This window comes from Petromyzon marinus, chromosome 15 (assembly GCF_048934315.1).
Source record: "Petromyzon marinus isolate PM22_M1 ecotype Great Lakes invasive population chromosome 15, UKy_Petmar_22M1.pri1.0, whole genome shotgun sequence".
Classification (NCBI taxonomy): domain Eukaryota; kingdom Metazoa; phylum Chordata; class Hyperoartia; order Petromyzontiformes; family Petromyzontidae; genus Petromyzon; species Petromyzon marinus.
In genome coordinates, this window is record NC_133681.1 from 16,473,038 (window position 1) to 16,487,625 (window position 14,588).

Consider the following 14,588-nt stretch of genomic DNA (forward strand, 5'->3'; position numbering starts at 1 on the left):
GTGCGACAAAGACACGGGTCTGACAGAGATACAGGTGTGACAGACACAGGTGTGACAGAGATACATGTGTTACAGAGATACAGGTGTAACAGAGAAACAGGTGTGACAAAGATACAGGTGTGACAGAGATACAGGTATGACAGAGACACAGGTGTGACAGATACATGTGTAGCAGATATACAGGTGTGACAGAGACACAGGTGCGACAGAGATACAGGTGTAACAGAGAAACAGGTATGACAGAGATACAGGTGTAACAGATAAAAAGGTGTGACAGAGACACAGGTGCGACAGAGATACAGGTGTGACAGACACAGGTGTGACAGAGATACAGGTGTGACAGAGATACAGGTGTAACAGATAAAAAGGTGTGACAGAGATACAGGTATGACAGAGACACAGGTGCGACAGAGATACAGGTGTAACAGACAACCAGGTATGACAGAGATACAAGTGTGACAGATACAGGTGTGACAGAGATACAGGTATGACAGAGACACAGGTGTGACAGACATGCAGGTGTAGCAGAGAAACAGGTGTGACAGAGACACAGGTGCGACAGAGATACAGGTGTAACAAAGAAACAGGTATGACAGAGATACAGGTGTGACAGAGATACAGGTGTGACAGAGACACAGGTGTGACAGAGATACAGGTGTAACAGAGATACAGGTGTGACAGGGCTACAGGTGTAACAGAGACACAGGTGTGACAGAGATACAGGTATGACAGAGACACAGGTGTGACAGAGATACAGGTGTAACAGAGACACAGGTGTGACAGAGATACAGGTATGACAGAGATACAGGTGTGAGAGAGACACAGGTGTGACAGAGATACAGGTGTAAGAGAGATACAGGTGCGATAGAGATACAGGTGTGACAGAGATACAGGTGTAACAGAGAAACCGGTGTGACAGAGATACAGGTATGACAGAGACACAGGTGTGACAGAGATACATGTGTAGCAGATATACAGGTGTGACAGAGACACAGGTGCGACAGAGATACAGGTGTAACGGACAAACAGGTATGACAGAGATACAGGTGTAACAGAGAAACAGGTATGACAGAGATACAGGTGTGACAGAGATACAGGTGTGACAGAGACACAGGTGTGACAGAGATACAGGTGTAACAGAGATACAGGTGTGACAGAGACACAGGTGCGACAGGGCTACAGGTGTAACAGAGACACATGTGTGACAGAGATACAGGTATGACAGAGACACAGGTGTGACAGAGATACAGGTGTAACAGAGACACAGGTGTGACAGAGATACAGGTATGACAGAGATACAGGTGTGACAGAGACACAGGTGTGACAAAGATACAGGTGTAAGAGAGATACAGGTGCGACAGAGATACAGGTGCGATAGAGATACAGGTGTGACAGAGATACAGGTGTAACAGAGAAACAGGTGTGACAGAGATACAGGTATGACAGAGACACAGGTGTGACAGAGATACATGTGTAGCAGATATACAGGTGTGACAGAGACACAGGTGCGACAGAGATACAGGTGTAACAGACAAACAGGTATGACAGAGATACAGGTGTGACAGAGATACAGGTGTAACATAGAAACAGGTGTGACAGATATACAGGTATGATAGAGACACAGGTGTGACAGACATACAGGTGTAACAGAGATACAGGTGTGACAGAGACACAGGTGCGACAGACATACAGGTGTAACAGAGACACAGGTGTGACAGAGATACAGGTGTGACAGAGACACAGGTGCGACAGAGAAACAGGTGTAACAGAGACACAGGTGTGACAGTGATATAGGTATGACAGAGACACAGGTGTGACAGAGATACAGGTGTAACAGAGACACAGGTGTGACAGAGATACAGGTGTGACAGAGATATAGGTGTAAGAGAGATACAGGTGGGACAGAGACACAGGTGTCACAGGGATACAGGTGTGACAGGGATACAGGTGCGACAAAGACACGGGTCTGACAGAGATACAGGTGTGACAGACACAGGTGTGACAGAGATACATGTGTTACAGAGATACAGGTGTAACAGAGAAACAGGTGTGACAAAGATACAGGTGTGACAGAGATACAGGTATGACAGAGACACAGGTGTGACAGATACATGTGTAGCAGATATACAGGTGTGACAGAGACACAGGTGCGACAGAGATACAGGTGTAACAGAGAAACAGGTATGACAGAGATACAGGTGTAACAGATAAAAAGGTGTGACAGAGACACAGGTGCGACAGAGATACAGGTGCGACAGACACAGGTGTGACAGAGATACAGGTGTGACAGAGATACAGGTGTAACAGATACAAAGGTGTGACAGAGATACAGGTATGACAGAGACACAGGTGCGACAGAGATACAGGTGTAACAGACAACCAGGTATGACAGAGATACAAGTGTGACAGATACAGGTGTGACAGAGATACAGGTATGACAGAGACACAGGTGTGACAGACATGCAGGTGTAGCAGAGAAACAGGTGTGACAGAGACACAGGTGCGACAGAGATACAGGTGTAACAAAGAAACAGGTATGACAGAGATACAGGTGTGACAGAGATACAGGTGTGACAGAGACACAGGTGTGACAGAGATACAGGTGTAACAGAGATACAGGTGTGACAGGGCTACAGGTGTAACAGAGACACAGGTGTGACAGAGATACAGGTATGACAGAGACACAGGTGTGACAGAGATACAGGTGTAACAGAGACACAGGTGTGACAGAGATACAGGTATGACAGAGATACAGGTGTGAGAGAGACACAGGTGTGACAGAGATACAGGTGTAAGAGAGATACAGGTGCGATAGAGATACAGGTGTGACAGAGATACAGGTGTAACAGAGAAACCGGTGTGACAGAGATACAGGTATGACAGAGACACAGGTGTGACAGAGATACATGTGTAGCAGATATACAGGTGTGACAGAGACACAGGTGCGACAGAGATACAGGTGTAACGGACAAACAGGTATGACAGAGATACAGGTGTGACAGAGATACAGGTGTAACAAAGAAACAGGTGTGACAGAGATACAGGTATGATAGAGACACAGGTGTGACAGACATGCAGGTGTAGCAGAGATACAGGTGTGACAGAGACACAGGTGCGACAGAGATACAGGTGTAACAGAGAAACAGGTATGACAGAGATAAAGGTGTGACAGAGATACAGGTGTGACAGAGGCACAGGTGTGACAGAGATACAGGTGTAACAGAGATACAGATGTGACAGAGACACAGGTGCGACAGGGATACAGGTGTAACAGAGACACAGGTGTGACAGAGATACAGGTATGACAGAGACACAGGTGTGACAGACATACAGGTGTAACAGAGACACAGGTGTGGCAGAGATACAGGTATGACAGAGATACAGGTGTGACAGAGACACAGGTGTGACAGAGATACAGTTGTAAGAGAGATACAGGTGCAACAGAGATACAGGTGCGATAGAGATACAGGTTTGACAGAGATACAGGTGTAACAGAAACAGGTGTGACAGAGATATAGGTATGACAGAGACACAGGTATGACAGAGACACAGGTGTGACAGAGATACATGTGTAGCAGATATACAGGTGTGACAGAGACACAGGTGCGACAGCGATACAGGTGTAACAGACAAACAGGTATGACAGAGATACAAGTGTGACAGAGATACAGGTGTAACAGAGAAACAGGTGTGACAGAGATACAGGTATGACAGAGACACAGGTGTGACAGACATACAGGTGGAACAGAGATACAGGTGGGACAGAGACACAGGTGTAACAGAGATACAGGTGTGACAGGGATACAGGTGCGACAGAGACACGGGTCTGACAGAGATGCAGGTGTGACAGACACAGGTGTGACAGAGATACAGGTGTGACAGAGATACAGGTGTAACAGAGAAAAAGGTGTGACAGAGATACAGGTATGACAGAGACACAGGTGTGACAGAGATACATGTGTAGCAGATATACATGTGTGACAGAGACACAGGTGCGACAGAGATACAGGTGTAACAGACAACCAGGTATGACAGAGATACAAGTGTGACAGAGATACAGGTGTAACAGAGAAACAGGTGTGACAGAGATACAGGTATGACAGAGACACAGGTGTGACAGACATGCAGGTGTAGCAGAGAAACAGGTGCGACAGAGACACATGTGCGACAGAGATACAGGTGTAACAGAGAAACAGGTATGACAGAGATACAGGTGTGACAGAGATACAGGTGTGACAGAGACACAGGTGTGACAGAGATACAGGTGTAACAGAGATACAGGTGTGACAGAGACACAGGTGCGACAGGGCTACAGGTGTAACAGAGACACAGGTGTGACAGAGATACAGGTATGACAGAGACACAGGTGTGACAGAGATACAGGTGTAACAGAGACACAGGTGTGACAGAGATACAGGTATGACAGAGATACAGGTGTGACAGAGACACAGGTGTGACAGAGATACAGGTGTAAGAGAGATACAGGTGCGACAGAGATACAGGTGCGATAGAGATACAGGTGTGACAGAGATACAGGTGTAACAGAGAAACAGGTGTGACAGAGATACAGGTATGACAGAGACACAGGTGTGACAGAGATACATGTGTAGCAGATATACAGGTGTGACAGAGACACAGGTGCGACAGAGATACAGGTGTAACAGACAAACAGGTATGACAGAGATACAGGTGTGACAGAGATACAGGTGTAACATAGAAACAGGTGTGACAGATATACAGGTATGATAGAGACACAGGTGTGACAGACATACAGGTGTAACAGAGATACAGGTGTGACAGAGACACAGGTGCGACAGACATACAGGTGTAACAGAGACACAGGTGTGACAGAGATACAGGTGTGACAGAGACACAGGTGCGACAGAGAAACAGGTGTAACAGAGACACAGGTGTGACAGTGATATAGGTATGACAGAGACACAGGTGTGACAGAGATACAGGTGTAACAGAGACACAGGTGTGACAGAGATACAGGTGTGACAGAGATACAGGTGTGACAGAGATATAGGTGTAAGAGAGATACAGGTGGGACAGAGACACAGGTGTCACAGGGATACAGGTGTGACAGGGATACAGGTGCGACAAAGACACGGTTCTGACAGAGATACAGGTGTGACAGACACAGGTGTGACAGAGATACATGTGTTACAGAGATACAGGTGTAACAGAGAAACAGGTGTGACAAAGATGCAGGTGTGACAGAGATACAGGTATGACAGAGACACAGGTGTGACAGATACATGTGTAGCAGATATACAGGTGTGACAGAGACACAGGTGCGACAAAGATACAGGTGTAACAGAGAAACAGGTATGACAGAGATACAGGTTTGACAGAGATACAGGTCTAACAGAGATACAGGTGTGACAGAGATACTGGTGTAACAGAGACACAGGTATGACAGAGACACAGGTGTGACAGAGATACAGGTGTGAGAGAGAAACAGGTGTAACAGAGAAACAGGTGTGACAGAGAAACAGGTATGACAGAGACACAGGTGTGACAGATACAGGTGTAACAGAGACACAGGTTGACAAAGATACAGGTGTGACAGAGACACAGGTGTAACAGAGAGTCAGGTGTGACAGAGACACAGGTGTAACAGAGATACAGGTGTGACAGAGATACGGGTGTAAGAGAGATACAGGTGTAACAGAGATACAGGTGTGACAGAGATATAGACGTGACAGTGACACAGGTGTGACAGTGACAGGTGCGACAGAGATACAGGTGTGACAGAGACACAGGTGTGACAGAGACAGGTGCGACAGAGACACAGGTGTAACAGAGACACAGGTGCGACAGAGATACAGGTGTAACAGAGAAACAGGTATGACAGAGACACAGGTGTGACAGAGATACAGGTGTGACAGAGATACAGGTGTAACAGAGAAACAGGTGTGACAGAGATACAGGTATGACAGAGACACAGATGTGAAAGATACAGGTGTAACAGAGACACAAGTTGACAGAGATACAGGTGTGACAGAGACACAGGTGTAACAGAGATACAGGTGTGACAGAGATACAGGTGTAACAGAGATACAGGTGTAAGAGAGACACAGGTGTAACAGAGATACAGGTGTGACAGAGATACAGGTGTGACAGTGACACAGGTGTGACAGTGACAGGTGCGACAGAGATACAGGTGTGACAGAGACACAGGTGTGAGAGAGACAGATGCGTCAGAGACACAGGTGTGACAGAGACACAGGTGCGACAGAGACACAGGTCCTAGATTTGAAGCTTTCGTGATTGCAAGGATCCATACTCTTTGGTTCTATTCGGTAAAATCACGTAGGTAAAAAATGAAACAACAAAAATCACGACGTTTCGGCCACAACACAAGCGGCCTTCATCAGGTGAAGGGACCAGCCTGTCTCGAAGACTGCGCTGGAGTGAAACAGAGCCAAGCTCAGACTGCGACCTTTAAGCCTCGTGAGAAAGATTAAGGTACCTCAACAAAGGAATTAGCATAAAAAATTAGCATTTGATTGGCATACTTAGCATGATGAAAGGTGTAGCACGCGGCAGTGCACCTTTAAGCTGTGTGAGAGGGATTAAGGTGCCTTGACAAAGGAATTAGCGCAAAAAATAGTATTTGATTGGCGGACTTAGCATGATGAAAGGTGTAGCACACGGCAGTGCACCTTTAAGCTGTGTGAGAGGGATTAAGGTGCCTTGACAAAGGAATTAGCGTTAAAATTAGCATTTGATTGGCGGACTTATCATGATGAAAGGTGTAGGACAGTGATCGGCACCGGCAGTGCACCAGCCTGTGCTGCGAAAGTTTAGGGTACCACTACTTGACAAAAAATATACTGTACCAATGAAAATTAGTTTAATGTTTAGTTCGATTTAGAACATCTTTCCAATGGTTGCTTAATTTGAAACTATCTTCTCGGTTGAAATTGTGTCTGTGTTTGTAGATCTGAATTGCCTCGTGAACAAATCTCTGATAAAAACCTGTGGGTTTGCAAAGAACCTTGGTATCGGAGAAAATTATATCCTGATCACTCACAGCGTCGTAACAGTGATCAGCCACGGCAGAAGAATTCGTTCTGCCGTGTTTCAAATCTGATTTGTGCTCGCGAATTCAGTCAGAGACATGTCGCTTCGTCTCCCCGATATAGCAATCACCGCAGGTACAACTCAATTTGTAAACCCCGGGTTACTGTAAGTCAGGAATGACATCCTTCACGGATGGGATCAGATCACGAATTTTACGTACTGTATTGAACCGGACCTGGATCTTGTGTCCGGCCACTGTTACAACGCTGTGGGTGATCACGATATAGTTTTCTCCGATACCGAGGTTATCTGCAAACCCACGGGTTTTTATCAGAGATTTGTCCACGAGGCAATTCAGATTTACAAACACAGACACAATTTCAACCGAGTGGATGGTTTAAAATTAAGCAATCATTGGAAAGATGTTCTAAATCAAACCAAACATTAAACTAATTTTCAAAGGTACAGTAAAAAAATTTCAAGTAGTGGTATCCCAAACTTTCACAGCTGCTTATTTCTCTCCACTCACTCCACTCACTCACTCCACTCACTCACTCCACTCACTCCACTCACTCACTCCAACCACTCCACTCACTCCACTCACTCACTCCACCCACTCACTCCACTCACTCACTCCACTCACTCCACTCACTCCACTCACTCACTCCACTCACTCACTCCACTCACTCCACTCACTCCACTCAATCACTCCACTCACTCACTCACTCCACTCACTCACTCCACTCACTCACTCCACTCACTCCACTCACTCACTCACTCCACTCACTCACTCACTCCACTCACTCACTCTACTCCCCCCCCCGCTGCTGGCCCGTCATGGTCCCCACCCGCTCCTGGTCCATCATGGCCCATGCACCTCCTACGTACATCAAGCTCATTTCTATGCTAATTCCTTTGTCAAAGCGTTTTGCTTCCTCCCACACAGCTTAAAGGACGCGACCTGGGCTTGGCTGTTTTCACTCCAACGCTGTCCTCATGACAGCACGGTCCCTTCACCTGATGGAGGCCACTTGTGTTGTGGCCGAAACGTCGTGATTTTTGTTATTTTATTTTTTACCTACGTGACTTTACCGAATAGAACCAAAGAGTATGATTATTGCGTCCGTCCGTCGTGCATCCAAAAATGGGAGGGGTGGGGCTGGGTGGTGAGGGGAGGGTGGGGAGGGGCTGGGTGGGGAGGGAGGGGCTGGGTGGGGAGGGGAGGGTGGGGAGGGGCTAGGTGGGGAGGGTGGGGCTGGGTGGGGAGGGGAGGGTGGGGAGGGGAGGGTGGGGAGGGGAGGGTGGGGAGGGGCTGGGTGGGGAGCGTGTGGAGGGGCTGGGTGGGGAGGATGGGGAGGGGCTGGGTGGGGCTGGGTGGGGGGTGGGAGGGGTGGGGCTGGGTGGGGAAGGGCTGGTCACCCCGTGGTGCCCTTATAAAACTCAACGTTTAACCTACTCACGCCGGCTTGTGCCCGCCCTCACAGTCGGACATATTTGCGGAATACACCACGCCGCCATTGACCTTGGCCATTGACCGAGCAATCCGATGTTCCTACCAGCTCCCGCCGCAGGAATGTGTTCCTCGTAGCAAAAGTAGCTACATATGCTACGGGCCCCGCACTTTCAAGGGCCCCGCGCTAAATGCTTTCAATCTATCAACTCCAGTTCAGTGATTCTGCACTTGGGGGCCGTCCATAAATTACGTCACGTGATTTTGGACGATTTTTGACCCCCCCCCCCCCTTCGTCACACGGCGTCACAAAAAGTCAGACCCCCCCTCAATATGATGTCACAAAGCTCTGTCCCCCCCCCAAAAAAAAATTAAACATGCTTCAAATCGCCTTAAACTAGTGCGTATTTAATGTGGCACTGCGCTCTGATGTAAGACAAAACATTTATTAAAAAGTCAATTTAATTAAGTAGAACGTGTCTATATTTATTCAAAGTTGCGCATTTTGATGTGACGTCACATTTCTCAACCCCCCTCTCGTCACACATCGTCACAAATGTCTGACCCCCCCCCCCCCCACAGGTGCGTGACGTCATTTATGGACGGCCCCTTACTATTGTATTATACCGCCTTCAACTTGTAAAAACGACTGGGTGTTTAAGGTTAGAGATTTGTCGTATTATCTGGCTGTATAACAAATGAAAAAATACAATTACTTTACTGTGCAAGTAAAAAAATAGTTTTTTTTATATTTATGTTTTTATTTAGGGCTCCTTTATAACTTATGCGACAGGCCCTGCATTTGCGTAATCCGGCACTGGGGGAGCGGTATTGTAGCGGTTAGCGCTACGCTGCCCTACGAACCCGGCGACCCGTGTTCGACCGGTGACGATTATATGAACACGGTTCTGGGCCTCCCCTACGTCGATTCAGCCTCAAAATGAGTACCTGGCGCGATGTGGAAGCATCGCCACTGGGGGAGACATAGGCGGTCGGGCGTGGTGTTGGCCACCCCACTCCCACTTCGTGTGCCGTGTCGGCCTTCGTAGGTGCTACTCGCTAACAGCACTTGCCCCAAAAGTCTGTTACAGGCTACACGGGGGATCTTTGTTTTTGTACTCGCTAGCAGCACTTGCCTCACGAGGCAAAGTGGGCTTTGCATGTCGATTGCCTTTGTTCTGTGGCTTCACCACAAGAGGGCGATCAAGAATTATGTTCCACATTTAGAGATGACATCATTGAGAACGTGACGTTCCCATTGCTCCCACGACTCTACGTGACTGCCAATAAAACCGATCCACAGTGATTGTGAATAGTATAATGGGGAATGCTTCATTGTGCAAAAAAATACCCTCGTGTTTTTTGTAAAAACATGTATTTTTCAGTAACAAAATTGACAAATTGCTTTCATTGATGATTTATTAGGGTTGGCATGGGACATACTGTGGGAAGAATATATCATAATACAGGAGGGGGATATACGTGTAACTGCATTGTTTTGACAAGTGCATTGTTATGCCTTGTCTTAACTCGTGTATTGTTATGCCTTGTCTTGACTGGTGTATTGTGATGCTATTGTATTGTTATGCATTATCTTAACTCGTGCATTGTTATGCCTTGTCTTGACTGGTGCCTTGTGATGCCTTGTCTTAACTAGTGTATTGTGAAGCCTTGTTTTAACTCGTGTATTGTTATGCCTTGTCTTGACTGGTGTATTGTAATGCCTTGTCTTGACTCGTGTGTTGTGATGCATTGTCTTGACTGGTGTATTGTGATGCCTTGTATTAACTAGTGTATTGTGATGCCTTGTTTTAACTCGTGTATTGTTATGCCTTGTCTTGACTAGTGTATTGTGATGCCTTGTCTTGACTCGTGTATTGTGATGCATTGTCTTGACTGGTGTATTGTGATGCCTTGTCTTAACTAGTGTATTGTAATGCCTTGTTTTAACTCGTGTATTGTTATGCCTTGTCTTGACTGGTGTATTGTGATGCCTTGTCTTGACTCGTGTATTGTGATGCATTGTCTTGACTGGTGTATTGTGATGCCTTGTCTTAACTAGTGTATTGTGATGCCTTGTCTTAACTAGTGTATTATGATGCCTTGTCTTAACTAGTGTATTGTTATGCATTGTCTTAACTAGTGTATTGTTATGCCTTGTCTTGACTGGTGTATTGTTATGACTTATTTTGACCGGTGCATTGCTATGCATCGTCTTGAGTGTATATATTATGCCTTGTCGTCACTGGTGTATTGTTATGCCTTGTGACAAAAGTTGGGACGTTTACGAATGTCCTGGGACGACTGACAGATTTTCCAAGACATCAGCTACCTCAGTAAGAGGATGATCTCGGGAAAACCAAGGCAGTTTGAAACCCTATGTTGTATTGCAACACAACGACTCACTTGATTCCGCCCATATAATGCACCAATTGCAAATGGATACAGTTGCCATTACTTTAAAAGCTATGGATAGATTTTATTGGCTTGCAAATTTATATATAGTCTGTCAACTATTTTATATTTGTATTATTTTATTGTTTCCCTTCTACGTGACTTTACCGAAAGAACCAAGAATATATATTACCCACCCGTTCAGGAACTGCATTGAGAATGGTACACCTGGGTTATTTGGGCCATTTCGTTGATGTAAATCCTTCATGCAGCAGAGGGTTCTGCAGAATCAGGGAAACGTGTAACTGCTGAATACGAATTCAAATTAATCTCGGATTTATTCAAATCGCTTTGTTTAAATAATTATCTGCTCCAGGGTCTGGAGCAGGGTCTTCTCCCCATGGTATAGATTATTTCACCACGCTCATTAGTGGTGGGTTTGTAAAGTTAGGGAGCATAGACGTCGGACCGTACACGTATAGTATATAGTACAACACTTTTTCCAATCACCCTCTTCCTGCTCAACCGCGTAATCCAACAGCCTATAAAACCGGTGATGTGTAACAGTCGCGAACCCAAAGTATTATCCAGGCTCAAACCTGCCTAGCTTCTGAAATGTGATAAGATCTGGCACATCACGGACACTTTGGTCATAGGCAATGCTGTGAATTATGCAGAATATGAAATGAATGCTGCACATGTGCATTACCACTGTCTTGGAATAATTAAGTCTGCAAACTATATTTGAAAAAAACAAGGCAGTGGTAATGAAGGGCATTATTTTGCTTGTTCAAGACTTCTTTATCATTTGTTTATTTATTGATATGATCACTACGCTGCTCTATATTTATTATAAGAGCACAGAACACCAGGAAGACAAAGGAGGATAGGGCGTGTCAAGGGCCAATGTGCCCTTAATGAACTCATGCCACCAGCACTTTTTTAATATGTGTAGTGGGTTCACGGGACACGGAGACGGTGGAGTAGAGGCAGCACTGTTTATTCAACTTAACAAGGGTTACACTGGAAGGGGTAACGGCCCCTTCACCCGTATACACGCTGGGACACCCCCTAGGTTATCTTGCCTAATTCCTGTGCTCCCAGTTCCTCCAACTACAGGCGCTAGATGAGGCTATCTGATCTGGCCCTGGTCAAGCACAGATCACGGCTCTGAGGCTCTGGGGCCGAAGCACTGGATTACCCTGCCGGCCCTCAAAAGGGCAGCGGTCAGGGAAGTCCCAGGGTCTATCTAGCCGGCCTTCCTTCTTCACTGGTTCTTCATTCTTGGCCCCAACACACTGCCCCGAGCTCTCTGGCTCCCCGCCCTATATACCCATACACCACTGAGGGCGGGGCTATAGCGGACGTGGTTGTAGCCACCAAGGTGTGGTTTGTGTCACCTTCCCACACTGTGTGTTACCTTCCCACAACACCCCTATATATGTAGTGTTTTTATTTCACGCGGACAACTTCTTTTTCTCCTGTCACTTTTTATTGAACATAACTCCTCGCGTTCGACACCACCTCGTGACTCCGTCACAACTCTCCCGCTTGCGCTGCTCGCCTGCTTCGCTCTGCTTGCTTCGCTCGCTCCACTCTCTCTCAACCTCTCCACTGCTAGCCTGTTCTCACTCTCCTAGCCTCTCAATTGCGAGCCTGTTCTCTCTTTCACTCTCCTAGCCTCTCCACTGCTAGCTTGTTCTCTCTCTTACTCTCCTAGCCTCTCCACAGCTAGCCTATTCTCTCTCTCACTCTCCTAGCCTCTCCACTGCTAGCCTGCTCCTGCTCTCACTCTCCTAGCCTCTCCCCTGCTAGCCTGTTCTCTCTCTCTCACTCCCCTAGCCTCTCCACTGCTAGCCTGTTCTCTCTCTCACTCTCCTAGCCTCTCCAATGCTAGCCTGTTCTCTCTCTCACTCTCCTAGCCTCTCCACTGCTAGCCTGTTCTCTCTCACTCTCCTAGCCTCTCCACTGCTAGCCTGCTCCCGCTCTCACTCTCCTAGCCTCTCCCCTGCTAGCCTGTTCTCACTCTCCTAGCCTATCCACTGCTAGCCTGTTCTCTCTCGCACTCTCCTAGCCTTTTTACTGCTAGCCTGCTCTCGCTCTAACTCTCCTAGCCTCTCTACTGCTAGCCTGCTCTCGCTCTTACTCTCCTAGCCTCTCCACTGCTAGCCTGCTCCCGCTCTCACTCTCCTAGCCTCTCCCCTGCTAGCCTGTTCTCACTCTCCTAGCCTATCCACTGCTAGCCTGTTCTCTCTCGCACTCTCCTAGCCTTTTTACTGCTAGCCTGCTCTCGCTCTCACTCTTCTGGCCTCTCCACTCCTAGCCTGCTCTCGCTCTCACTCTCCTGGCCTCTCCACTGCTAGCTTGTTCTCACTCTCACTCTCATAGCCTCTCCACTGCTAGCCTGCTCTCGCTCTCACTCTCATAGCCTCTCCACTGCTAGCCTGCTCTCGCTCTCACTCTCCTAGCCTCTCTACTGCTAGACTGCCTGCCACGCTCTGCTCGCTTCACTAGCTCCGCAGTTGGCCTACCACTACGCAGTCTGCTAGCCTCTCCACTGCTAGCCTATTACTATACACTCCGGTAGCGTCTCTACTGCTAGCCTCTCCCTATCTCTTCTGTTAGCTTCTCTACTGCTAACCGGTAATGCCAAAACGAACAACCCGGCTGCGGCTGGTCCTTAACCTCGGACTCCAATGGCCGGCCGGTCGGCCCACCTTGCCTTAGTCGGCGCGATCCAGTGGGCGAAAGGGAACGAGGCACCTGAGGCGCGTCCGCTCGGGGCGGCGTGACAGGCTCGTAAGACGCATCTGACACAAGCCGTTTCAAACTTCTTCAGCCGTGATGGGTGCACATACCACCGGCGTTGCCCGAATTTAATACGAATGCACTGGGGTCGACGAACATCAATGACCTCTACCGGCCCTTGCTACGGGCGATGTAGTTTGGGTGATGTGCCCAAAGGCACCATGGGGCGATGGAGCCACGCTTTGTCACCCTCGTGCAATGGATCGTGTGGAGGTTGCGTACCCCGCAAGCGCTTGTTGGCCATCTGACACCGTGCCGAATTACTTATGGAGGCCTCACGAGCCTCCCTCAATCACTCAAGGGTCACCTGCATGAGAACCGGCATGGCCGACGCCTTACCCGGCAGACGCACGGCCAATTTCACCAACGCCGGAGCCTCAGGCTCCCGCCCATACATCAAATAGAAGGGTGAATACCCCGTTGAGGCATGTGGGGCCAATCTGTAGGTGGCCAGAACCTCGGGATATGCAAATCCCAGTTGGTTTATGCTGCATTAACTTGCTGACACAACATGGATGTCAAGGTTCGATGTAAGCGCTCAAACATCCCGTCTGTCTGTGGGTGGTACGGGGAAGTCCGAATCTTTTTAGTGCCGAGGGAATCACACACTTCCTTTAACAACTTCGATGAAAATGTTTTACCCTGATCAGTGAGCAACTGCTCTGGTGCACCCTTGTCCACCACGTACCCCTGCAGAAAGGCTTCGGTTATGGATGCCACCGATTGGCCGACCAACGGCCACGCCATCAGCCACTGGGTGAGATACTCAACCCCAACCAGCAAATATTTGTGCCCCCTCTGGGTAATGGGAAGTGGACCCAAAATGTCCAATGTCACCAATTCGTTGACTCGATAAACTGTTATGGACTGCAGTGGCACCTTGTACGGTTGCGCAGGCGCCTTC